Source organism: Macaca mulatta, chromosome 4 (assembly GCF_049350105.2).
Source record: "Macaca mulatta isolate MMU2019108-1 chromosome 4, T2T-MMU8v2.0, whole genome shotgun sequence".
In the NCBI taxonomy this organism is placed as follows: Eukaryota; Metazoa; Chordata; class Mammalia; order Primates; family Cercopithecidae; genus Macaca; species Macaca mulatta.
The window spans coordinates 22,648,509-22,673,575 of NC_133409.1; the positions used below are offsets into that span (position 1 = coordinate 22,648,509).

General features: G+C 39.8%; 1 protein-coding gene across 1 annotated transcript in view; it reads left to right on the forward strand.

Annotated features, from left to right (window-relative positions):
• The first annotated feature begins 7,128 nt into the window (after positions 1-7,128).
• The window catches only part of NUS1 (NUS1 dehydrodolichyl diphosphate synthase subunit), a 57,465-nt gene continuing 39,526 nt past the window's right edge, over positions 7,129-25,067 (forward strand). The window contains 1 exon segment of the mRNA NM_001194492.3: positions 7,129-7,152. The gene's annotated coding sequence lies outside the window, so the exon portion shown is untranslated.

Consider the following 25,067-nt stretch of genomic DNA (forward strand, 5'->3'; position numbering starts at 1 on the left):
AGGGACAGATTGCCTCCCCAAGTGGGTCCCTGACCCCTGTGCCTCCTGACTGGGAGACACCTCCCAGCAGGGAGAGTTCCAGCTGGCATCTGGCAGGTGCCCCTCTGGGATGAAGCTTCCAGAAGAAGGAACAGGCAGCAATCTTTGCTGTTCTAAAGTCCCCACTGGTGATACCCAGGCAAATAGGGTCTGGAGTGGACTTCCAGCAAACTCCAGCAGACCTGCAGCAGAGGAGCCTGACCGTTAGAAGGAAAACTAACAAACAGAAAGGAATAGCATCAACATCAACAAAAAGGAGGTACACAAAAACCCCATCCGAATGTCAACAACATAAAAAAACAAAGGTAGATAAATCCATGAAGATGAGGAAAAACCAGTAGCAAAAGGCTGAAAATTCCAAAAACCAAAACACCTCTTTTCTTCCAAAGTATTCCAACTCCTTGCCAGCAAGGAAACAAAACTGGACGGAGAATGACTTTGACTAATTGACAGAAGTAGGCCTCAGAAGGTGAGTAATAACAAACTCCTCCAAGCTAAAGGAGCATGTTCTAACCCAACGCAAGGAAGCTAAGAACCTTGAAAAAAGGTTAGAGGAATTGCCAACTAGAATAACCAGCTTAGAGAAGAACACAAATGACCTGATGGAGCTGAAAAACACAGCATGAGAACTTCACAAAGCATACACAGTATCAATAGCCAAATCGATCAAGTGGATATCAGAGATTGAAGGATATCAGAGATTGAAGATCAACTTAATGGAATGAAGCATGAAGACAAGATTACAGAAATAGAATGAAAATGAATGAACAAAATCTTCAAGAAATATGGGACTATGTGAAAAGACCAAACCTACGATTGATTGGTGTACCTGAAAGTGATAGGGAGAATGAAACCAAGTTGGAAAACACACTTCAGGATATTATCCAGGAGAACTTCCCAAACCTAGCAAGACAGGTCAACATTCAAATTCAGGAAGTACAGAGAACATCACAAAGATACTCCTTGAGAAGAGCAACCCCAAGACACAGAATCATCAGATTCACCAAGGTTGAAATGAAGGAAAAAATGTTAAGGGCAGCCAGAAATAAAAATAGGGTTACCTACAAAGGGAACCTCATCAGACTTAGAGTGGATCTCTCTGCAGAAACCCTACAAGTCAGAAAAGGGTGAGGACCAATATTCAAGATTCTTAAAGAAAAGAATTTTCAACCCAATATTTCATATCCAGCCAAACTAAGCTTCCTAAGTGAAGGAGAAATAAAATCCTTTACAAACAAGCAAATCCTGAGGGATTTAGTCACCACCAGGTCTGCCTTACAAGAGCTCCTGAAGGAAGCACTAAATATTGAAAGGAACAATCGGTACCAGCCACTGCAAAAACATACCAAATTGTAAAGACCATCAGCATTATGAAGAAACTGGATCGAAAACGGGTAAAATAATTAGCCAGCATCATAATGTCAGGATCAAATTCACACATAATAATATTATCCTCAAATAGAAATGGGCTAAATGCCCCAATTAAAAGGCACAGACTGGCAAACTGGATAAAGAGTGAAGACCCATCAGGGTGCTGTATTCCAGAGATCCATCTCACATGCAAAGACACACATAGACTCAAAATAAAGGGATGGAGGAATATTTACCAAGCAAATGGAAACCAAAAAAAAAAAAAAAAAAGCAGAGGTTGCAATGCCAGTCTCTGAGAAAACAGACTTTAAACCAACAAAGATCAAAAAAGACATAGAAGGGCATTACATAATGGTAAATGAATCAATACACCCAATACAGGAGCATCCAGATTCATAGTGCAAGTTCTTAGAGACCTATGAAGAGACTTAGACTCCTACACAATAATAATGGGAGACTTTGAAACCCCAATGTCAACATTGGATTGCTCAATAGGACAGAAAATTAACAAGGATATTCAGGACTTGAACTCAGCTCTGGACCAAGCAGACCTAATAGACATCTACTGAACTCTCCACCCCAAATCAACAGAATATACATTCTTCTCAGCACCACATCACACTTATTCTAAAATTGACCACATAATTGGAAGTAAAACATTCCTCAGCAAATGGAAATGAACAGAAATCATAACAAACAGTCTCTCAGATCACAGTGGAAGCAAATTAGAACTCAGGACTAAGAAACTCACAGAAAACCACACAACTACAGGGAAATTGAACAACCTGCTCTGGAATAACTACTGGGTAAATAAAGAAATGAGGTCAGAAATAAATAAGTTATTTGAAACCAACGAGAATAAAGACACAACGTACCAGAATCTCTGGGACACAGCTAAAGAAGTGTTTAAAGGGAAATTTATAGCACTAATGCTCACAGTAGAAAGCAGGAAAGATCTAAAATTGACACCCTATAATTAAAAGAACTACAGAAGCAAGAGCAAACAAAATCAAAAGCTAGCAGAAGACAAGAAATAACTAAGATCAGAGCAGAACTGAAGGAGATAGAGACACAAAAAACCCTTCAAAAAATCAATGAATCCAGGGGCTGGTTTTTCGAAAAGATTAACAAAATAGACCGCTAGCCAGACTAAGAAAGAAGAAAAGAGAAGAATCAAATAGACACAATAAAAAATGATAAAGGGGATATCACCACTGATCCCAAAGAAATACAAACTACTATCAGAAAATATAAATACTTCTACACAAATACTCTAGAAAATCTAGAAGAAATGGATACATTTCTGGACACATACACCCTCCCAAGTCTAAACCAGGATGAAGTTGAATGCCTGAATAGATCAATAACAAGTTTGGAAGTTGAGGCAGTAGTTAATAGCTTACCAACCAAAAAAGCCCAGGAACAGACAGATTCATAGCCGAATTTTACCAGAGGTACAAAGAGGAGCTGATACCATTCCTTCTGAAACTATTCCAAACAACAGAAAAAGAGGGACTCCTCCCTAACTCATTTTATGAGGCCAGCATCATCCTGATACCATAACCTGGAAGAGACACAACAAAAGAAAACTGCAGGCCAATATCCCTGATAAACATCAATGCAAAAATCCTCAGTACAATACTGGCAAACCTAATCCAGCAGCACTTCAAAAAGCTTACCCACCATGATCAAGTCAGCTTGATCCCTGGGTTGCCAGACTGGTTCAACATATGCAGATAAATAAATGTAATCCATCACATAAACAGAACCAATGACAAAAACCTCATGTTTATCTCAATAGATGCAGAAAAGGCCTTCAATAAAATTCAACACCCCTTCATGCTAAAAACTCTAAATAAACTAAGTATTGATAGAACGTACCTCAAAATAATAAGAGCTATTTATGTCAAATCCACAGGGAATATCATACTGAATGGGCAAAAGCTGGAAACATTCCCTTTGAAAACCTGCACAAGACAAGAATGCCTTCTCTCACCACTCCTATTCAACACAGTATTGGAAGTTCTGGCCAGGGCAAGCAGGCAAGAGAAAGAAATGAAGGGTATTCAAACAGGAAGAGAGGAAGTCAAATTGTCTCTGTTTGCAGATGACATGATTGTATATTTAGAAAACCCCATCATCTCAGTCCAAAATCTCCTTAAACTGATTAAAAAAAAAAAAAACAACAAACTTCAGCAAAGTCTCAGGATATAAAATCAATGTGCAAAAATAACAAGCATCCCTATACACTAATAATAGACAAACAGAGAACCAAATCGTGAGTGAACTCTCATTCACAATTGCTACAAAGAGAATAAAATACCTAGGAATACATCTTACAAGGGATGTGATGGACCTCTTCAAGGAGCACCACAAACCAAGGTGGTGGTGCTCAAGGAAATAAGAGAGGAAGCTCAAGGAAATAAGAGAGGACACAAACAAATGGAAAAACATTCCATGCTCATGGACAGGAAGAATGAATATCATGAAAATGGCCATACTGCTCAAAGTAATTTATAGATTCAATGCTATCCCCATCAGGCTACCATTCACTTTCTTCACAGAATTAGAAAAACTAAATTTCATATGGAACTATAAAAGAGCCTATATAGCCAAGACAATCCTAAGCAAAAAGAACAAAGCTGGAGGCATCATGCTACCTGACTTCAAACTATACTACAAGGTTCCAGTAACCAAAACAGCATGGTTCTGGTACCCCAAACAGATATATAGACTAATGGAACAGAACAGAGGCCTCAGAAATAACACCACACATCTACAATCATCTCATCTTTGATAAACCTGACAAAAACAAGCAATGGGGAAAGGATTCCCTATTTAATAAATGGTGTTGGGAAAACTGGCTAGCCATTTATAGAAAACTGAAACTGGACCCCTTCCTTACACCTTATATAAAAATTAACTGAAGATGGATTAAAGACTTAAACTTAAGACTTAAAACCATAAAAATCTTAGAAGAAAATGTAGGCAAAACCATTCAGAACATAGGCATGGGCAAAAACTTCGTGTCTAAAACATTAAAAGCAATGGCAACAAAAGCCAAAATTGACAAATGGAGTCTAATTAAACTAAAGAGCTTCTTCACAGCAAAATAAACTTCATCAGAATGAACAGGCAATCTACAGAATGGGAGAACATTTTTGCAATCTATCCATTTGACATAGGGCCAATATCCAGAATCTACAAAGAACTTAAACAAATTTACAAGAAAAAAAGAACCCCATCAAAAAGTGGGCAAATGATATGAACAGACACTTCTCAGAAGAAGACATTTATGTGGCCAACAATCATATGAAAAAAAAAGATTATCACTGGTCATTAGAGAAATGCTCATCAAAACCACTATGAGGTACGATCTCATGCCAGTTAGAATGGTGATCATTAAAAAGTCAGGAAACAACAGATGCTGGAGAGGATGTGGAGAAATAGGAACACTTTTACACTATTGCTGGGAGTGTAAATTAGTTCAACCTTTGTGGAAGACAGTGTGGCAATTCCTCAAGGATCTAGAATCAGAAATACCATTTGACCCAGCAATCCCATTACTGGGGATATACCCAAAGGATTATAAATCATTCTACTGTAAAGACACATGGACACATATATTTATTGCAGCACTATTCACAATACCAAAGACTTGGAACCAACCCAAATGCCCATCAATGATAGACTGGATAAAGAAAATATGGCATATGTACACCATGGAATACTATGTAACTGTAAAAAAGGATGAATTCATGTCCTTCACAGAGACATGGATAAAGCTGGAAACCATCATTCTCAGCAAACTAACACAGGAACAGAAAATCAAACACCACATGTTATCACTCATAAGTGGGAACTGAACAATGAGAACACATGGACACAGGGAGGGGGACATTACACACTGGGGCCTGTCAGTGGGTGGGGGGCAAGGGAAGGGATCGTATTGGAGAAATATCTAATGTAGGTGATGGGTTGATGGGTGCAGCAAATCACAATGGCACATGTATACCTATGTAACCCGCATATTCTGCACATGTATCCCAGAACTTAAAGTATAATAAAAAATAAATAAATCAAAATAAATTATGAAAAAAGAGAAAAAAATAATTTGTGCTTGACAGTGAAACCTAGGTGTATTAGTGAGGGTTCTCTAAAGGGACAGGACTAATAGGATGTATGTATATACAAAGAGGAGTTTATTAAGGATAATTGACTCACAGGATCACAAGGTAAAGTCCCATGATAGGCTGTCTGCAAGCTGATGAGCAAGGAAGCCAGTCCGAGCCCCAAAACCTGAAAAGTAGGGAAGCTGACAGTGCAGCCTTTGATGTGGGGCTGAAGTCCTGAGAGCCCCTGGCAAACCACCAGTGTAAGTCCAAGAGTAAAAGCCGAAGAGCCTGGAGTGCTGACGTTCAAGGGCAGGAAGTGTCCAGCACAGGAGAAAGATGAAGGCTGGAAGACTCAGCAAGTCTGCGCTTTCCGCTTTCCTCTGCCTGCTTTATTCTAGCGGTGCTGGCAGCTGATGGTGTACACCAGATGGTGCCCACCCAGATTGAAGGTAAGTCTGCCTCTCCCAGTCCACTGACTCAAATGTTAATTTCCTTTGGCAACACCCTCACAGACACACCCAGGAACGATACTTTGCATCCCTCAATCCAATCAAGTTGACGTTTAATATTAACCATCATACTTGGCAAATCATAATGCTAAATAGAATCATCATATGGATAACTTCCTGGAAATAGAGTAGCTGCTTTTATCAAATAAGAAAAATAATTTTTGTTTATGATGCTGGTGCTATTGGCATACACTACAAACTTTTGGTTGCAAGCAATAAAAACAGAATCTAACTGATTTAAGCATGAAAGAAGTTATTGAAAGGACTTGGGATAGCTCACAGAGTCAAAGGAAAAGATGAGGATGTTGAAAGGACAGGGATCAAAGCTGCTCCAGGGCACCAGGCAGAAATACATCATGGAAGAGACCCTCAGTTTCTTCAGGGTTCTCCTCTTGGCAGAATGCAGTGCCTCCGACTATTTTCATTGTTAGCTCCCTCCTCTCAACATTCATATCCTCAGAGGGAAAGATTAATTGGCTTAGTTTGAGTCACACGTTTGCCAGGCTAAGGAACGGTAGGTCTTGTTTGACAGTCTTACCCAGACCAAAATGAAAACAGAAAGGGAAATGTAAACAGGCACCTTCAATCCTACAGATATCCCTACAATGGCCTTCCTGAAGGGTTGTGCTCTGAGTTCTATGCAGTTCTCACTGAGGTGACCACAGTCCCCATCCTGCCTTTCTTTTGATTAAATGTACGCTTTTGAGAGTTGCCTGTTTGGGAATGGCCAATGAATAATTTTGTTCTGTGAATCTACTTGTGAATACAGTCTACTTGCAAATAAATCTGAAACCCCATCCAAATTAGGTCCTGCAAGATTTATTTGTTGCAGCATTTTACAACATTTTTCTGTTAAAATATCCCAGTGAGAAAGAAAGTAAATAATACAGAATAAGTGGATGAGCAAAGATGTCCACCAGAAGCCAAACCTTTTTTCAGAATGCCATGTTTTAACTTACCATATTATTCACATTTTGCATTACTTACTTTATATTTTCCTATCTCAAAATCTGTATAAAATTGACCCTCTTGGCCGGGCGCGGTGGCTCGTGCCTGTAATCCCAGCACTTTGGGGGGCCGAGGCGGGCAGATCACGAGGTCAGGAGATCCAGACCACGGTGAAACCCTGTCTCTACTATAAATACAAAAAATTAGCTGGGCGTGGTGGCAGGTGCCTGTAGTCCCAGCTACTCAGGAGGCTGAGGCAGGAGAATGGCGTGAACCCAGTAGGCGGAGCTTGCAGTGAGCCGAGATCGGGCCACTGCACTCCAGCCTGGGCAACTAAGTGAGACTCTGTCTCAAAAAAAGAAAATTAAAAAAAAAAAAATGACCCTCTTGCAGAAAAGCCCTATTGTATTGTGGTTTTTCTTTCTCCTTGGCACACTGACATGTATCCCAAGAATATAAAGCAACAGAAGTACAGAAATAAGGGAACTCTTACATGATTTTTCTTATTATTGTGTGGGACTTCAACTCGTATGTGCTAGACCTACAGTTCTCTCTAAGGAAGACTAATAATGCATGATGAGTAATAATTTATAACTACTGACATTGCTTGGATATTTATCATCAGCATTCCCAAGTTGTGAGGGCCTTGAGAAGGAATCTAGCCTTTTACAGATAAAGGAGCTCAGGCTCATGGGGGTGAAGTAACTGTCATATTCACACCTACAGGAAGAGGCAGAGCTAGAACTTGATTGTACCTGAGTTTTCTTACTTCCATCCAACACTCTTTTGACTACAGCATTTGCAGCAATATAAGATTCACTCAGTACATTCTACTCACAAACAGTATCTAGAATAGTCATATGTCCAATAAAGTGTCTGCAGTCATCTGTTCTGGTGGCCATAACTAAATGCCATAGACTGGGTGCTTAAACAACAGAAATTAATTTTGTCACAGTTCTGGAGGTTGGAATTCCAAGATTAAGGTGCTGTAGGAGGTGGTTTCTGGTGAGGCCTCTCCTCCCAGTCTCTTATCTGTGCATGCAGGGAAAAAAGAGAGCACACAGTGCATTTTGGTTTCTCTTCTTCATCTTATAAGGACACCCAGGTTAGTGCCTCGCCCTTATAACATTATTTAACTTTACTTACTCTCCTAAAGGCCCCATCTCCACGTACAGTCACATTGGGGTTAGGCTTCAAGACATGGATTTTGGAGGGACCCAATTTACTTAATAATAGAATGTATCTATATCTATCCATCCATCCATCTGTTCTTCATTGAGTTGATTCAATGATTCACTTCACTAGAAAAGAAAAAAAAAGGTGGGGAGAAGGACAAAGTAGAAAAGGATAAGCAAATTTTTTAAAGCCTAATTATCTCCCACTTATACTTATGTAGAATCATTTTTTCTAATTAGATAATTACCTATCAATCTTGGAAAGCAGCTAGAGACCAGGATTGGGATGCAGGGCAGGTGATATATAGAAGGAAGAATGAAATACAGAATCTGAGATGCTGTATCAAGGCCCTGGATGGTAGGCGTAGGCTGAGTGTCACTTGAGTTGGAGAAGGGAGAGTCATTTTGGGCACTGAGAAAAGGGACTACTTGGGGGTAGATAGGTAAAGGGAAAATAAACTTCCAAAGACTAGTTTTTCTTGATACCTTTCAGTGTTTCTGTTTCTTCATCTGTAAATTAAGGTTTTTTTTTTTTTTTTTTTTTTTTTGAGACGGAGTCTCACGCTGTTGCCCAGGCTGGAGTGCAGTGGCGCGATCTCGGCTCACTGCAAGCTCCGCCTCCCGGGTTCCCGCCATTCTCCTGCCTCCGCCTCCTGAGTAGCTGGGACTACAGGCGCCGGCCACCGCGCCCGGCTAATTTTTTGTATTTTTAGTAGAGACGGGGTTTCACTGTGGTCTCGATCTCCTGACCTTGTGATCCGCCCGCCTCGGCCTCCCAAAGTGCTGGGATTACAGGCTTGAGCCACCGCGCCCGGCCTCTGTAAATTAAGTATTATAGCAATATCTCCTAGAGTTAATTTTCTTGAGTAAAACCTATATAAAAAAAGACATTTTTCTATCTGCTCCCCATAATTTGCAAATCTGCTCCTCTCTCCCAATGGAGACATTGCTCAATATCCCAGATGCCAGTCATATGGTCACATGTAAATGGTTTCCCCCTGGTTATGCAGTGGACAGCATGCGTCTATGCTGAAGGCCCCTGTCTTTTCTCCATGGACCCCAAACATTACAAATTACGGTTGCTTAGCCCTGAAAAGAGTCAGAACTGAGCCATTGCCTGTTCGTATACAGTCTATGGGCTGCTCCCTTGGTAATACAAATTCTGGTTGGAGCCTTTAAGTTGGCCCCTGCAAGGGCTTGCTTGTTCTTAGATGGACTAATCTCCCATACAGCCTTGGGTTAGTGGGTGAGAACGTCATCCCAGTTTGGAACCTAAGAAGCAAGAGCTGAAATAAATGAAAAGGAGCTAGTGCTTTTTTCTGGCATACACATGGTCTCACTGGAAATTACTGCTTTGATCAGAGCTGATATTTTCACTAAACAGCATTCTTAGTATCTACTCAGAATTGTTCAAAATTTATCAACTTTAACGGGTTTCTTTGGCTAGTTTTTAAATTTCTGCTATGCAATATATACAATAGCAGGAAACGCTGTAGACTTATCTACCTCTGATGCGGGCTTTCTGCTAATGCCTTTGCAAAGGGGCTCAAAAGTCTTCTCCAAATCTGCTTAGTTGCACCTGTGAGTCTCCTCCCTTACTTCAGAGAGAGGATGTTCATGGATGTCTTGGCTGTAGAAGGGAAAGTTAACTTCAAGGCTGATGGTCAGAAAACTCTCCTTCCTTAGAAGGAATTGTTTTTTTCTCTATAGGTGTTTACTATCGCCCCTCAGCAAATAATGCTGTGGTGTTGAGGCTATAGCCGAAGAGTCTGCTCTCATTATAAAACAGCCATTCATGTGGGGGAAAGGAGGTTAGAAGGATCTGATGGCATTTAGCTCTTTCATGATTTTTATCTGTAGATTATATGAGTTTCACCAACACTAAGAAACTGAATAATAACAATTTTTTTTTTTTTTTTTGAAATGGAGTCTTGCACTATTGCCCAAGCTGGAGTGCAGTGGTGTGATTTCGGCTCACTGCAACCTCCACCTCCTGGGTTCAAGTGATTCTCCAGACTCAGCCTCCCAATTAGCTAGTGTTACAGGTGCTCGCCACCATGCCCAGCTAATTTTTTGTATTTTTAGTAGAGATGCGGTTTCACCATGTTGGCCAGGCTGGTCTCGAACTTTTGACCTTGTGATTCGCCTGCCTTTGCCTCCCAAAGTGCTGGGATTACAGAATAATAATTTTCTAAAGCTCTCTTTGTCATGCGTCATGGCTCAGTTATGTCACTCATCATTTAGTTAATTTGATATTTTGCTCTTAGCTAAATTTGCTTAGCCAAATATGCACACAAATGAAATAACTGCTGTCTTTATAAGTCACCCAGAAACTCAATGTTTTTGCATCACATACCATAATTGATGGGGAATTAAATTGGATTCTTGCTGGCATATCAGTCTGAAACCCCAGGGAATGGTAAAAGTGCCCGAAGCACAGGTTTGTGAGAATAAACTTTATGGAACTGGTGTCGTCCTAGTTAATAAAAATGGATTATCTTAATGGTTTGATTCAGGGGTCTTACTAGCATAGTCTCAGCCCTAGGATTGCCTTTATTCTAGGTGGCATCTGTTTTTGACAGGACAGAGGTGGTGTAATGGATTTCCCCATCTTTTTCTGAGGCAAGATATTGTTTTAATATTCTCTATGGGTTTCCACAAAACACGTTTTTTAAGAATCCAATATAAAGGATTTTATTTAATACCTATTTTCAACATTCAAAAGTCACTGATGATTGCCTTCAGAGTGGGAGTGTTCTTAACCCAATCAATCTCCATATTAGAAAAATACTTAGTATATAGTCATTTTGCTCAATCTATTCTCTTCCACACCACACAACCCCACAACTGCCACAACCTCCCTCACCCTGGATTAAATCACTGTTATTCAGGCCTATAGTACTAATTTCTTATTTAGAATTTATCAACCACTTTTTTTTCCCTCAATTCCCAATGTCACCGAAAATTGTCTGAATAGGCAATAAATTTCCATGTATTGTATGAAAAGTAGCTCATGATTCACCTGGAAATATAATGAAATTCCAAACTGAGATCCCTGTGTTGGTTATGTGTTTGTTTTGTTTTCTTTTCTTTTCTTTTGTTTCTTCTTTGTTTGTTCATTTTTAAGATACAGGATCTTGCTCTGTCACCCAGGCTACAGTGCAGTGGCATGATCTTGGCTCACTGCAGCCTTGAACGCCTGGGTGTCAGGCCTTTGAGCCCAAGTTAAGCCATCATATCTCCTGTGACCTGCACGTATACATCCAGATGGCCTGAAGCAAGTGAAGATCCACAAAAGAAGTGAAAATAGCCTTAACTGATGACATTCCACCATTGTGATTTGTTTCTGCCCCACCCTAACTGATCAATGTACTTTGTAATCTCCCCCACCCTTAAGAAGGTTCTTTGTAATTCTCCCTACCCTTGAGAATGTACTTTGTAAGATCCATCCCCTGCCCACAAAACATTGCTCCTAACTCCACCGCCTATCCCAAAACCAATAAGAACTAATGATAATCCCACCACCCTTTGCTGACTCTCTTTATGGACTCAAGCCTACCTGCACCCAGGTGAAATAAACAGCCTTGTTGCTCACACAAAGCCTGTTTGGTGGTCTCTTCACATGGACATGTGAGACACTGGGTTTAAACTATTCTTCTGATTCAGTCTCCCAAGTAGCTGGGATTACAAACTCTCAGCACCATACCCAGCCCATTTATTTTTATTTTTATATTTTTGTAGAAGTGGGGGCTTGCTCTGTTGCCTAGGCTGGTCTTGAACTTGTGGCCTTAAGAGATCCTCCCACCTCAGCCTCACAAAGTGCTGGGATTACAGGTGTTGTAGCAGGACGAGCCGCAGACAAAACCTCTCAGACACCTAGTTGTAGAAGGAAGGGCTTTATTCAGCTGGGAGCATTGGCAAGCTACTGCCTTAAAATCTGAGCTCTCCAAGTGCACAATTTCTATCCTTTTTAAGGGCTCACAACACTAAAGATTTCATATGAAAGGGTCGTGATCAATTGAGCAATCTAGGGGATATATGACAGGGGTTTCATGCACTGATAGAGAGAAACAGAACAGGGTAGAGAGCTTGACAATGTTCTATACAATGTCTGGAATCTATGAATAACATCGGTTTCTAAGTTATGAGTTGATTTTTAACTATTAGGTTTAGGCCAGGCAGGCTTAGGCCAGGTTTTGGGCCTGGCGCTGGGCTGTCTTTAGTTTCACTTCCTTGTTTTTTCTTAAAACAGGTACTGAGTATAAAACAATATAAAACAATATGAGAGGATCTCTCTCCTCATTTCCCCCCTTTGAGACTCTCACTTTTTATTAGTGGGAGTTCTCACTCTTATTTTTACTACTTATGTCTTTTTGTGCAATAGATTGATAGTGATTTATATAGTATACTTGTGCTGAAGCATTTTGGTGAACTAAGGTAGCAATGAAGCTTTTTATCATTTGAAGAAGTACAGGTAGCAAACAAGAGAGCAGTAAGCAGGTTCTTATTACTATTATAACTTTCATTATAAGAGTTTTAAATCCTCCTAGTGCTGGGAACTAATTTTTAAACACAGCTTCAGGGTCGAATTTGTGCTACACTTGTACGGGCACATGTGTTGGTTTTGTCATATTTTTAACTACTTGCTTTGGATTATCTATGTGTAGACAGTAATTAGTAAGGTTACATTTCTTATAGACCTCTTTTTCAGTTGCTAGCAAGTAGTCAAGAGCCAATCTATTTTGATAGATAGCATTTTTTATCTGAGTATTTTGATAAAAAATACTTGACTGGTTTTATTAGTGATGATTTTTAAAACAGCTTGCAACCATATGATTTGGTTGAGCATGTAAATGGGGGTCCAGTATCCCCAAGAGCCATCTTGTGTCTAAGTGGCAGGCCTATAGTATTGTATAATTTTTTTAGGAGGTAATTTATCATCTTTCCAATTACCTATGGCTATGCTTCATTTTCCGTGGGAAGCATAGGCAGGGAAGCCCAGGAGTTCGCCTGTTTTTATGGGCAGTAGGAAGAAAAATGGTTTAATAGTGCCAATAACACAACTACGTGTCCACTGGTCAGGCAGCTTAGCATAGGCTCTATGTCTGCATATCCAGTACAACCCGGTGGGGAGCAGTCTAGTTCTGGTGGAATTCTGGGTGGGCCCAGACAGTCTGCAACCTTGAAAATTTACTGAATGGATCTCTTTCTGTGTAACTGGAACTCCACCATGTAACTGGTTGTGTGTGTGTGTGTGTGTGTGTGTGTGTGTGTGGTACCATTATACAGTTTTTGCCCCAGACAACTAAGTCATCTTACAGAATGAGTGAATTTTTAAATTTTTTTAGCTATGCAATATTGTCCAATAATTGAGACTTTTAGAACCTAGAGATGATCAGGGTGATTTTTTTTTTGGGGGGGGCCAGGAATTCATCAGGAACTGGGTCTGTAGGCACTAATTCTTGTGTTTCTTGTGGTCACTGATCTCTTATTACAGTTTTTTCATGAACATAACATGAAGTGACATTTAGAGACTGGGCTACATGCTCGGCTAATTGCAAAAACAAATTTCTGGTTTTTCCTGGAGTCTCTGGTGCTGGCACATTTAGTTTACTATAGAAAGTCTGAAATACTGGTTCCAAAGAGAGTTTACGAACCTCCTCTTTTACTAAGATATTTACTGTAGGACCTAGTCTTTTCCTATTGATGCCCAGAGATACGTGTTCTCCTTTTTTATTTTTTATTTTTTTTTACCTTGGGTTTAAGGGATTTGTAATTATTAATTTCAAGGGGTTGCAGCTTCCACTCATATAAGAGGGGCTGCCTTCTCCTGTTTGGAGCTAAACAGGATTTTATTCATCCTTTTTTAAAGTAGTCTAGATGACATAAGACCAGTAATTACACACATTTGCGCATGAGCTTAATTCAGGGCAGATATAATTATTTCCTGCCGTGTAACTTTTTTTTTTTTTTTAATTTAAAGAACTGCATCTTATTCTATGCTGATTGCTATTGATAGTGGCAAAAGCATTAAATTTTAGGGTTATATGCTTGGAGACTCCTCTTTCTTCTGTCATAGCTATTACTTTATTTGTGTCGCCTAGAAAAGGACCAGTCTTTAATTTTATTTTAAAAACTGTGATCATGGGAGGCTTAAAATGGGTCATAACATGCATCAGGTTGGTTATTTCCTGGGCTACATACCTTGGATAGAATAGCATTATACAAACAAGTTTCTTTTAGAGTCCTGGTACACTTACAATAACTATAAAATTATGGGACTGTAGCAATCTTTTGTCCTACTTCAGTGACTTGATGTATATACTGGGAACAGCCCTCAGTCTGAGGAAGGTCAGTTGAAGTCCTTACTGTACAAGTCCAAATTTTAAGGAAAATGAGTCCTGCAATGAGTTTCCTCATGCTTCGGCCATGTGTGGACCAGTCAGCTTCCAGGTGTGACTGGAGCAGGGCTTGTTGTCTTTTTCAGAGTCACTTTGCAGGGGTTGGCAAAGCTGCTCCCATCCATGTACAGCTCCCGGTCTACTGATGTTTAAGGATGGTCTTGGAGGTTGGGCCCACTAGAATAAACTGAGTCCAATGCTTTTATACGGTTATGTTTAACTGGGTTCTCTGACACCAGGAGCAAGGTGGCAGATTTAGGGTACTGCAAACTTCAATGGTTATGCGGGGATTTTCACAGAGCAAGCTTTGGTATTTAGTTAGTCTAGCATTTATTAGCTAATGGTGTCCTTTGGTATTTATTAAAATCACCACAGCATGGGGGCACTTTAGGTTTTGCCTAAGAGTTAGCTTATCTGCTTCTTATGCTAACAGGGCTGTTGCTGCCAGGGCCCTTGGACATGGGGGCCGGTCTTTGGAAACCCTGTTTAGTTGTTTTGAGAGATGGGCCACTGCCCTTGGCCAGGGCCCTACAGTCTGGGTTAAAACTCCAACTGCCATTTTTTCTCTTTTTGATACATAGAGTGTAAAGAGTTTTGTCAGGTCAGGTAGCCTCAGGGCTGGGGCCGACATGAGTTTTTCTTTTTAACTCATGAAAAGCTCGTTGCTGTTGGTTGTAATAGATGTAGTTTATCTAATTTACATTTTTATTGACTGTCATTTACCAAAATATTAACTTAAATCCTGTAACTATTTGATTTCAAGCTTTAAATTGATCTGGTATTCCTTGCGGGGCTCCAGTTGCAACCTAATAGATGTGAGAGTTGAAAGACCTATAAGGGGCTTCTCTCGCTTTACGATGACATGTTTTTATTTTTTATTTAGTTTTTCCTCTGGTTGATGAAATGCCAGAGTGAAAGGGATAGCCAAATGGACTAAAGCACAAGTGCCACTCTAGTTATTTGGCAGAGTGCCCAGTAAAGGTCCACCACAATACCACCACACATCCACTCACGGATGAAAAAGGGCTAACTGATTGATAAGCTCTTAAAAATTCTTAAGCTCACTGCATCCCTTCAGGTCTCCAAGGAATGCTAAGTCTCCTCCCTGCCGTGAGAGACTCGAAGTGAACTTAGTGTTGGGAGACGGAAGCTGGATGGCCCTCGGGGGGCTGATCTGCAGGGACTTTGGGATATAGCAGAGAGAGCTTGGCATGACTTATTACTCCAGGCTGTAGAATCCTGGAAAAGAGCTACCATGCAGCCCATGCGTGGTTGACTGGAGGACCACCTTAGTGGAAGGGGGACAATCAGGGCCTCTGGCCTGCCATGTGCACAAGCATAACAATTGCTTTTGTTTAACGTGCAGATGGAACATTTGATCCATTTTAACCAGGCATTTGCATCTTGGTATGCTGTCTTAATTGCCAAAGTTTGTTTTAAGTCCTTAACGTCTATGATCCTCTAGTAAAATAAATGTTTCCTTTAGGACCTATCTTTATTAGTTTTTAGACCAAAGAAAGCTAAACACCATTTTATATTTAATAATGCTTTGTGTATGATTTTTATACCAGATAAGCTAAATTTTACCTTTATATTAGTGTGTTATTAATGTTAAACTTAATTTTAATAAAACCTTGTACACATATTTATCCAATTTTTTATGTTTGACCATAAGGTAAGATTTTTTTTTTTTTTGAGACGGAGTCTCACTCTGTTGCCCAGGCTGGAGTGCAGTGGCCGGATCTCAGCTCATTGCAAGCTCCGCCTCCCGGGTTTACGCCATTCTCCTGCCTCAGCCTCCTGAGTAGCTGGGACTACAGGCGCCCGCCACCTCGCCCACTAGTTTTTTGTACTTTTTAGTAGAGACGGCGTTTCACCTTGTTAGCCAGGATGGTCTCGATCTCCTGGTGATCCGCCCATCTCGGCCTCCCAAAGTGCTGGGATTACAGGCTTGAGCCACCGCGCCCGGCCCCATAAGGTAAGATTTTATAGAGTCTTTTTATAATTTTTGTTAAAGAGCAGGTTGATGGTTTAAGAAAAACCTGTTGCATTTTTACTTTAATGTCTAGTTCACAGAAAAACTGGATACCTTTTTTAACTTTAGCTAATATGTTTACACACAGAATTTTCTTTACAATTAACGTTTTAAAACTTGCTTAAACTTTTAAAACAATAATTTTTTTAACCTTTTAATGTAGGTAAAAATTCACATTCTTATGCCTCCTTATAATCTTTTTACCAAAGGTATATTTTAATTGTCTTATACACTTTGCACATAAACTGTTTTTTCAATAGTACTCAGGGGGCCTTATTACTTTTAAATTATACAACATTTTTTGCATAATTTTTTATAACTTTTTTCTTTCATGACTTTTGCAGACAATTTTTCAAGATGTCTTAACTTTCTGACTTATTACAAACATTTTTTTTTTTTTAATAACCAGTTAATTTATTTCAGGACAAGAATTTACCATACAATATTCTTTTTATATAAATTCTGCCTCCCCTCTTTTTTTCTTTTCTTGAATTTTTTTTAACATAGTTCCTAGTGGGGTGGGCTTATTTGTGCCTGACCCATGCTTCTTTGAGACAAAACACCACGCTCACACCACACGCACACCACAAAACACAAAACAGGTAAAAAGGGCACACACACTTCTGCAGTTTACACCAAACCAAAATCAAAACCAAAATGAGAGTATACAGAAATCTAAGCCAGGTCAAAACCAAAACCAAAGTATCAAGCAATCCAAGTCAAGCCAAAAACAAAAACCAAGGTGCCGGTACAGGCACACCGTGGGTGATCAGGCCACGCTTCCACTCAAATGGAGTGGGCAAGTTCCCAAGACTGGTCCTGTCAAGCAATTTCAACCAAGTCAAAACCAAAACCAACACCAAAGCGCCGATAAAGGCACGCCGTGGGTGATCAGGCCACGCTTCCACTCAAATGGAGCAGGTAAGTTCCAAAGACTAGTCTTTCCAAGTTTCAGATGTCTGGAATCCAAGTGCCAGTTCCTTCCCGGTGTTCAGCCACTGTGTTAATCCTCCACAGGGGCCTGCTATGTGCTGCTCTGGTGAGGCATTCCACCGGGGCAATTGCCTACCCGGGAGCGCTCTTTGGATCATGTTACTCAGGTTGGCCGGAGTCCCCTGCAGGATGCTCCACAGGGCAGGCCTAAGCTGCCTAAGGGGCTGCCTCAGTCATCTGTCAGTTACCTCACTTCCCAGTCAGGAAACCAAGAAATGTAGCAGGAGGAGCCACAGACAAAACCTCTCAGAGTTGTAGAAGGAAGGGCTTTACTCGGCTGGGAGCATCGGCAAGCTACTGCCTTAAAATCTGAGCTCTCCAAGTGCACAATTTCTGTTCCTTTTAAGGGCTCCAACACTAAAGATTTCATATGAAAGGGTCGTGATCGATTGAGCAATCTAGGGGATACGTAACAGGGGTTTCATGCACTGATAGAGAGAAACAGAACAGGGCAGGGAGTTTCACAATGTTCTTCTATACAATGTCTGGAATCTATGAATAACATCGGTTTCTAAGTTATGAGTTGATTTTTAACTACTAGGTTTAGGCCAAGCAGGCCCAGGCCAGGTTTTGGGCCTGGCGCCGGGCTGCCTGTCTTTGGTTTCATGTCCTTGTTTTTTCTTAAAACAGGTACTGAGTATAAAACAATATGAGAGGGTCTGTCTCTTTCCTCAGTGTGAGCCACCGTGCTCAGCCTATTTTCAATTGTAATTAACCCCACCAGATAATTGTACAAAGATTACTTCCTCCAAATGTTGTGTTGACTCACACTCTAACAGCAGTGTTGTGGGTCCCTGTTTATGGGCAGTCATCAGCATCTATGTACAGTCTTTACTTTCTGCCAATCCGATGGGTGAAAATAATGGTATCTCATTAATTCATTTTTTACTTTCCTGACCACTAGTAAGATTGAACAGGTTTTTACATATTTTTTAGGCTTTGCATCTCCTCTTCTGTTAATTACCTATTCATATACTTTGCCCATTAAGCAATCGAGCTCTCGTCTTTTCTAAAGATCAATTTGTAAGGTTTATTTTATAGTAGGGATATTATCTCTATTTTGTCAGATATATGAGTAGCATTTTATCCCAAAATATTTTCCTTTTGACTTGCATTATGATGTCTTTCATCTTATAGAAAAAATTATTCCTGGCCAGGTGCAGTGGCTCACACCTGTAATCCCAGCACTTTGGGAGGCCAAAGCGGGCAGATTACCTGAGGTCAGGAGTTTAAGACCAGCCTGCTTAACATGGTGTAACCCTGTCTCTACTAAAAATACAAAAAATTAGTCAGGCATGGTGGCGGGCGTCTGTAATCCCAGCTACTTGGGAGGCTGAGGCAGGAGAATTGCTTGAACCCGGGAGGTGGAGGTTGCAGTGAGCCAAGATCGCACCACTGCACTCCAGCCTGGGTGACAAGAGAGAAACTCCATCTCGGAAAAAAAAAAAAAAGTTATCCTGTAGCAGGACAAGCCGCAGACAAAACTACTCAGACATTGAGTTTAAGAAGGAAGGGATTTATTCGGCTGGGGGCATTGGCAAGACTCCTGTCTCAAGAGCTGAGCTCCCTGAGTGAGCAATTCCTGTCCCTTTTAAGGGCTCACAACTCTAAGGGGGTGCGCGTGACAGGGTCGTGATCGATTGAGCAAGCAGAGGGTACGTGACTGGGGGCTGCATGCACCAGTAATCAGATCAGAACAGAACAGGACAGGGATTTTTACAATGCTTTTCCATACAATGTCTGGAATCTATAGATAACATAACCGGTTAGGTCAGGGGTCGATCTTTAACTACCAGGCCCAGGGCACAGGCGCCAGGCTGTCTGCCTGTGGATTTCATTTCTGCCTTTTAGTTTTTACTTCTTTCTTTGGAGGCAGAAATTGGGCATAAGACAATATGAGGGGTGGTATCCTCCCTTAATCCTTCAGATAATCAAATTAGTCAATCTTTTATATATAGAGCATACACTATAAATACACAGATACATACAGTAATATATATTTGTGTGTGTATATACATTTAGTGTGTATTTATGTATGTTTATTTAGATCTGAGTTTCTAACCTATCTCATTTGCCTTCTCTCTGAATAACTTCTTTTAACATTCCTTGTAAGGCAAATCTACTGAAAACAAACACCCTCAATTTTTGTCTAAGTTTCTTTTTCCTTCACTTTTGAAGTATAATTTTGCAGGGTACACAGTTCTAGGTTGGTGGAATATATATACACACACACTGAATGTATATACATATACATATGTATCAATGTGTATATATAAGAATATGACCAATGTTTCAGTATTCTATGTTACTTAGAAGTTATTGATGCAACTTATATCAATTACTCAATTAACTAACCTGATTTCATATTATTCCAGGTCTTAAAGTTAATTAAAGATTTTGGAAATTCTATTTAAGATGATACATTACAGATCACAATTAATGTTGATATAAAAAGTTTCTCAGAATTTATATAGTTCTAAACTGTTGAGTTTATAATTTTATATTTTTCCTAATTTAAAACATTATATGGGAGTAATGTATCTGATCAGTAACTCAGTGCAAAAATTCAGGAAGTTTATACTGACTAGTTTCTTTATGTGAAGATAAATCCAGGGAATGAACTTAGACATTTTTTTAAAAACCCAAACTATCAAGCCAGTGTGATTTACCTAAGGATTTTGGATTGCTAAATAAAAATGCTTGTGACCTAGTAGTTTTTGTCAAAATGGGATTTCACCCCCTAAAAAACTAGTACATATTAATAGTTTCTTATTATCTGGGAGTTCTAGGAATATTAGATGTATATAATACTTTTTAGCCTCTAAAGCCAATAAGAATAAAGTTCCTTTTACTGAAGACACTTTATAATCTAAATCAGGTGTTGGCAAACTTTTTATGGGTACAACCCAATATATATATATTTTAGACTTTGTGGGCCTTGAGTTCTCTGTTGTTACTACTCAACTCTGCCACAAACCACCGTATTCATAAATGAATGGATGTGGCTGTTTTCCAATAAAACTTTACAAAAACAGGTACCTTACAACCACATCACCAATAGTATATATACAGCAGTTCCTTTTACCCAGCACATCAAGTCTGGCTATCAACAAAAAATTGCAAGGCATACTAACAGGCAAAAAATACAGTTTGAAAAAGAGCATGAATTCAGAATCAGACTCAGATATGGCACAGATGTTGAAATTATCAGACCAGGAATTTAAAACAACTGTGATTAATATCCTAAGGACTCTCATGGATAAAGTAGACAGCATGCAAAAATAGATAGGCAATGTAAGCAGAGATGGAAACTCTAAGAAAGAATAAAAAAGAAATGTTAGAGATCAAAATTACTGTAGCAGAAATGAAGAATGCTTTTGATGGGCTCATTAGTAGACTGCACGTGGTTGAGGAAAAATATCTCTGAGCTTGAGGGTATACCACTAGAGATTCCAAAACAGAAAAGTAAACACAGAAAAGATTGAGGAGGAAAATAAACAGGATATCTAAGAACGGTTGGGACAACTAAAAATTGTGTAGCTAGGTTAAATAGAGATTCCAGAAAAAGAAGAAGAGAAAAAGAAAAAAAAAATATTTGAAGCAATAACAACTGAGAATTTCCCCCAAAGTAATATCAGATACCAAACTACAGGGTCAGGAGGCTCATAGAATACCAAGCAGCATAAATGCCCCCAAAACTAAACCTAGGCATATCATATTCAAACTTCAAAAAGTCAAAGATAAGGAAAATGTCTTGAAAGAAGTCAGAGAGAAAAAACACCTATGAAGGAGCAAATATAAGAATTACATCCAGCTTCTCAGAAACTATGCAAACAAGAAAAGAGTAGAGTGAAATATATTAGTGTTGAAAGGAAAAATCCCACTAATCTAGAACTCTGTACCCTGCAAAATTATGCTTCAAAAGTGAAGGAAAAAAAACTTTCTCAGACAGACAAAAATTGAGGGTGTTTGTTGTCAGCAGATTTGCTTTATAAGAAATGTTAAAAAGAAGTTCTTCAGACAGAAGGCAAATGAGATAGGTTAGAAGCTCAGATCTAAATAAAGAAACAAAGAGCAATAAAGAATAAAAAGTGAAGGTAAAATAAATGAATTTATTTTTCTAATTCTTAATTGATCTAACAGGTAACAGTGTGTTCAAAATGGTAACTTCAACAATGTATTCAATTATATGAGCATATATATTTGATTATGTATGCATAGATATTATATGTGTACATATGCATATGTATAAGTGAAATGAATGATAGGAATTATAAAAGGAAATAGGAAAAAGGAATTAGGATTATTTTGTTATTACAAGGTACTTGTACTACCCATGAAGAAGTATAGTGTTACTTGAAAGTGGACCTGGATTATTTATAAATATATATTGCAAACTCTAGGACAACCATTAAAAACAGTAAAAAAAAAAAAAAAAAAAAAAAAAAAAAAAAAAAAAAAAAAAAGAGGTATGACTGGTATGCTAAGAGAGTATATGGAATCATATAAAAGGCTCAATTTAAACCATAAGAGACAGAAAAAAGGTGGAAGACACAAATACAAACAAAAAACAAGTACAGCAAATAGACAAAAGGAACAAATACAGTAAATATTAATTCAGCTATATCAGTAATCACTTTAAACATGAATGGTCTAAATATACTAATTAAAAATCAGATAATTTGTTCCTCAGTTGGGTCAGTTAAAAAAAAAACAAACAGAGATTGTCAAAGTGAATCTAAAAACAAGATCCAATGATATGCTTTCCATAAGACCCCCACTTTAAATGTAAAATACATAAATTAAAAGTAAAAAGATGGATAAAGATATACCAGGCTAACACTAACCAAAGAAAGCAAGAGTAGCTATATTAATTTCAGACAGAGGAGACTTCTGAGCAAGGAAACTTGTCAGTAATAAAGAGAAGCACTGTATAATGATAAGGTCAATTCTTCAAGAAGATAGAAAAATCCTTATTATGTGTGTACGTAACAGCAGAATTGTTTTGTTGTTTGAGGAGAGGAGAGGGAAGAACAAAGAGGACTTTGTCTTGCAACTTGGACACCAGCTTAGCCACAGTAGAATAGAGCACTAGGTAGAGTCATGAGTCTCCATTCTAGGCCCTAGCTCCCAGATGACATTTCCAGATATACCCTGGGCCAGAGGGAACCTGCTTCCTAGAAGGAAAGGATCCGGTGCTGGCAGAATTTATTACCTATTGCCTAAAGAGCCCTTGGGGCCTGAGTCAATTAAATTTATTTCCTTTATAAATTACCCAGTCTCAGGTACGTCTTTATTAGCAGTGTGAGAACAGACTAATAGAGTAAATTGGCACTGAGAGTGGAGTGCTGCTGTAAAGATATCAAAAAATGTGAAAGCGACTTTGGAACTGGGTAACAGATGAGGATGGAACAGTTTGGAGGGCTCAGAAGAGGACAGGAAGATGTGGGAAAATTTGGAACTTCCCAGAGGCCTGTTGAATGGCTTTGACCCAAATGCTGATAGTGATATGGATAATAAAGTCCAGGCTGAGGTGGTCTCAGATGGAGATGAGGAGTTTGTTGGGAGCTGGAATAAAGGTCACTCTTGCTATGCAAAGAGTGACATGCGGCATTTCGCCCCTGCCGCAAATCTGTGGAACTATGAACTTGAGACACATGATTTAGGGTATCTGGTAGAAGAAATTTCTAAGTGGCAAAGTGTTCAAGAGGAAGCTGAGCCTAAAAGTTTGAAACGTTTGCAGCCGACAATGCAGTAGAAGAGAAAAATCCATTTTCTGGGGAGAAATTCAAGCTGGCTGCAGAAATTTGCATAAGTAACTAGGAGCCAAATGCTAATCACCAAAACAAGGTGGGGGGGGGGTGGAAATGTCTCCAGGGCATGTCAGAGAGCTTCACAGCAGCCCTTCCTATCACAGGCCAGGAGGCTTGGGAGGGAAAAATAGTTTCCTAGTCCTGGTCCAGGTCCAGGGCCCCTCTGCTGTGGGCAACCTCTGGACTTGGTGCTCCATGTCTCAGCCGTTCCAGCCCATGGCTAAAAGGGTCCAAGGTAAGAGGTTGTTACTTCAGAGGGTGCAAGCCCCAAGCCTTGGCAGCTTCCACATGGTGTTGGTCCTACAGTGTGCAGAAAACAAGAATTGAGGTTTGGGGACCTCAGTCTAGATTTTAGAGGACGTATGGAAATGTCTGAATGTCCAGGCAGAGGTGTGCTGCAGGTGCAGGGCCCTCATGGAGAACCTTTGCTAGGGCAGTGTGAAAGGGAAATGTGGGGTTGGAGTCCCCATACAGAGTTCCCACTGGGCACTGTCTGGTGGACATGTGAGAAGAGGGCCATCGTCCTCCAGACCACAGAATGGTAGATCCACTGACAGCTTGTACCATGCACCTGGAAAAGCTGCAGACACTCAACACCAGTCCACACTCAACAACACTCAACACCAGGAGCAGGGCTGTACCCTGCAAAGCCACAGAGGCGGAGCTGCCCAAGGCCATGGGAGCCAACCTCTTGCATCAGTGTGGCCTGGATGTGAGACATGGAGTCAAAGGAGATCATTTTGGAACTTTAAGATTTAACGATTGTCCTGTTGGATTTCAGTCTTGCATGGGGCCTGTAGCCCCTTTGTTTTGGCCAATTTCTCCCATTTGGAATGGGTGTAGGTACCCATTGCCTGTACCCCTATTGTATCTAGGAAGTAATTAACTTGCTTTTGATCTTACAGGCTCAGGAGCCTTGTCACAGATGAGACTTGCGGCTGTGGACTTTTGAGTTAATGCTGAAACGAGTTAAGACTTTGGGGGGCTGTTGGGAAGGCATGATTGGTTTTGAAACGTGAGGACATGAGACTTGAGAGGGGCTGGGGTGGAACGATATGGTTTGGCTGTGTACTCACCCAAATCTCATCTTGAACTGTAATAATCCTCATGTGTCAAGAGCAGGGCTGGGTGGAAGTAATTGAACTATGGGAATGATTTCCCCCATAATGTTCTTTCGGTAGTGATTAAGTCTCACAAGATCTATGGTTTTATAAATACGAGTTCCCTGGTGCAAGCTCTCTTACCTGCCACCATTTAAGACATGACTTTGTTCCTCATTCACCTTGTGCCATGATTATGAGGCCTCCCCAGCCATGTGGAACCGTGAGTCAACTAAACCTCTTTCCTTTATAAATTACCCAGTCTCAGGTATGTCTTTATTAGCAGTGTGAGAACAGACTAATATACAACTACCAACGGCACAATCTGTGAAAAAATAATTGATAAGTTTGACCCTACTAAAATTTAAACTTTGGTTCTGCAAAAGATACTATCAAGAGAATGAGAAGACCAGCCACAGACTGGGACAAAATACTTGCAAAAGACATATCTGATAAAGGACTGTTATCCAAAATGTACAAAGAACTCTAAAAACTCAACAATAAGAAAACAAACAACCTCATTTTAAAACGGGGTCTTAACAGAACTGAACAGACACCTCATCAAAGA